The sequence below is a fragment of the Bos taurus genome, chromosome 14, assembly GCF_002263795.3.
Source record: "Bos taurus isolate L1 Dominette 01449 registration number 42190680 breed Hereford chromosome 14, ARS-UCD2.0, whole genome shotgun sequence".
NCBI classification, from domain to species: Eukaryota; Metazoa; Chordata; class Mammalia; order Artiodactyla; family Bovidae; genus Bos; species Bos taurus.
The window spans coordinates 68998393-69002103 of NC_037341.1; positions in this window are offsets into that span (position 1 = coordinate 68998393).

The window sequence follows — 3711 nt, forward strand, 5'->3', positions numbered from 1 at the left end:
CCCCTTCTCCTCTTGCCCCCAATCCCTCCCAGCATCAGAGTCTTTTCCAATGAGTCAACTCTTTGCATGAGGTGGCCAAAGTACTGGAGTTTCAGCTTTAGCATCATTCCTTCCAAAGAAATCCCAGGGCTGATCTCCTTCAGAATGGACTGGTTGGATCTCCTTGCAGTCCAAGGGACTCTCAAGAGTCTTCTCCAACACCACAGTTCAAAAGCATCAATTCTTTAGCACTCAGCCTTCTTCACAGTCCAACTCTCACATCCATACATGACCACAGGAAAAACCATAGCCTTGACTAGACGAACCTTTGTTGGCAAAGTAATGTCTCTGCTTTTCAATATGCTATCTAGGTTGGTCATAACTTTCTTTCCAAGGAGTAAGCATCTTTTAATTTCATGGCTGCAGTCACCATCTGCAGTGATTTTGGAGCCCAGAAAAATAAAATCTGACACTGTTTCCACTGTTTCCCCATCTACTTCCCATGAAGTGATGGGACCGGATGCCATGATCTTAGTTTTCTGAATGTTGAGCTTTAAGCCAACTTTTTCACTCTCCTCTTTCACTTTCATCAAGAGGCTTTTGAGTTCTTCTTCACTTTCTGCCAGAAGGGTGGTGTCATCTGCATATCTGAGGTTATTGATACTTCTCCCGGCAATCTTTATTCCAGTTTGTGTTTCTTCCAGTCCAGCGTTTCTCATGATGTACTCTGCATATAAGTTAAATAAGCAGGGTGACAATATACAGCCTTGACATACTCCTTTTCCTATTTGGAACCAGTCTGTTGTTCCATGTCCAGTTCTAACTGTTGCTTCCTGACCTGCGTACAGATTTCTCAAGAGGCAGGTCAGGTGGTCTGGTATTCCCATCTCTTTCAGAATTTTCCACAGTTTATTGTGATCCACACAGTCAAAGGCTTTGGCATAGTCAATAAAGCAGAAATAGATGTTTTTCTGGAACTCTCTTGCTTTTTCCATGCCAAGTGTTAATCTCCTGGTTGTACATCATGGAGTATCTGACCTTTATCCAAAGATTGGTTACTGAGATAAGCTTTAGAAACAATCTTAGAGTGTCCTTTTTAATAACTTAATTAAAACTTTTAGCAATATAACATAACAAGGAACTATCTTGGAAGTGAATCTTAGTAAGCACAGACCTTAATTAATAAAACTAGTACTTAATATTCAGTGAAACATGATTTTTTATTTTTGGAGAACTCATTGTGAGGACATTAACACTGCAGCCAGGGCAGGCTTCAACCCATCAAATAAAAATTATGTCTGTCAGGGAGCTGGGAAAAGCCAAGCAGTTGTCTTGGATTTCCCATAGCCCTAGCTCTTTGATTTTTAACTGTTGTTTGCCCATTTTTAATTTCCTGATTTAGGAGCAGACTATTGCCATGTTTTAAGGACATCAGGATAGCAAAAGTCTAATCATGAGGGATTATTTTTTGTAGAAGCAGACTGAGCTTTGTCTACATGTACCATAATCTTAAATAATGTTTACTTATTTTACCACAGTAACAAAAAGATTCTAAAAACAAATATAAATTACTTAAAGGCAAAGAAATTTATAACCTGTTATCGAAAGCTGCATTCTAAGAAAACTTTGTTCTTTAAACAGAGAGAAGACCAAATTCCAATCTGGTACCAGCTTACTATTAATAACAAAATTTGTTTATCTGTTTAATCTTAGAAAGTCTTTTCCATAAATCTTGAAGAACTAGCAGTATTCTTCTAAAGGCATGAAAGTAAAACCATAGAAGGCATGTTTAAAATCTGATTTTATTGCAATTGACAAAGAAACCTGGTCATAACATTTTAATGTGATAACTAGAGTTATAATTGACCATATTTTGTCAGGGCTTATCAGATCTATATGAAATTCACATAATTTTAGGATATCTATATTAGTAATATCAACCATTCAATATAACCTGAAGAGATTTATCACCCCTTCAACAGTACTTCTCATGTAATTTAACATTTCCAATGAACCCAGGTAGACTCTTTGCGATGTCTCAGGGGCCTTCTGAAGCATCCCAAAGTTAGCTAGAAGTCAAGTTATTTAGGAAGTTTTGTCAATAAATATCAAAAGGGTTTACAATACTCAATCAGCTGGATCATATAATTCTCTATGAAATAATAGTTATTTACTTAGACAAAGGTAACAAAAGATTTCAAAGGTAAATATAGAACAGATCAATTAAGAGGTAAAGAAACTTAAATCTATTATTAAAAGCAGATCAACATCTGAAGAAAGTATGTCCTCTTAACAGAGAGAAAGGCCAAATTTAAGTTTTGCACCAGCTTACTTTAAACTCATTTAGGTAAACTTAATTATATTTATTTTAAACTTAGTCAGTCCTAACCATGTACAAAACTTTTTTTCAGGGTCCACTTTCCACAGACTCTTTAATCACTTTCTATAACAGCCACCTGTGGTCAGACCTACTTTGTTTTCCCTTTATAAAATGTAATTCTATTTCTATATATATTTTTTATTAAAAACATACATCCTACTTCTTTATATGATTAGCAAACAAGCATTAATACTAGATATTTAATATTGAACATTTCCCAGTTTACATGAATCTGAAATTTATTTAGGTTAATTTTTTTTTTTTTTTTGTATTTAGAATTGCTTGATTTGTAAGCATTTACTTTTTTAGGCCAATTAAAGTAGAACTCATTTACAACTTCAACAATATTATCAGAAAAAAAACAAAAGATATACACTGCTGCTGCTACTGCTGCTGCTAAGTCACTTCAGTCGTGTCCGACTCTGTGTGACCCCATATGAGAGATACATAAATCCAGACAGACAGACTGACAAGAGATCTTATTGCTTTCTGTTTGAGATTTAAAATATCTCTTTGACCCCTTTTTTTTTCTTTGCTTAAAGTTTTAATTAATTTTAATAAAATAGTACTCTTTTGCACATATTAAAAGTCACACTTGTTACATTACCAATCTTATTTCAATAAAATTCCATGTTTTTTAATTAATTAATTTTTATTGAAATAGAGTTGATTTACAATGTTGTGTTAGTTTCAGGGGTACAGCACATTGATTCAGGTCCTTGTTGGTTATCCATTTTATATATAGTACTAAGTGTATGTTAATCCACTTATTAACTTATTCTTAACTTATTCTTCCCCTCCCTTTCCCGTTTGGTAATAGTAAATTTGTTTTCTATGTGTGAGTCTCTTTCTGTTTGAAAATGAGTTCATTTGTATCTTTTTTATAAGATTCTGCATAAGCAGTATTATATGATATTTGTCTTTGTCTGGTTTACTTCACTTAGTACAGTAATCTCTAGGCCCACCCATGTTGCTGCAAAATGGCATTATTTTAGTCTTTTTTATGGCTGAGTAATATTTTGTTGTACAAATATACCACATCTTCTTTATCCAGGCATCTTTTGATGATCATTTAGGTCATATGCATGGATGGGCTATTGTAACTAGTGATGCAGTGAACATTGGAGTGCATCTATCTTTTTTGAATTATGGTTTTCTACAGATACATGCCCAGGAGTGGGATTGCGGGATTATATGGTAACTCTATTTTTAGTTTTTAGTGAACCTCCATACTGTTCTCCAGAGTGGCTGCACTACTATAATTTACATTCCCACGAACAGTGTAGGAGGGCTCCTTATTCTCCACACTCTCTCCAGCAATTATTACCTATATAGATTTTTTTATGATGGCC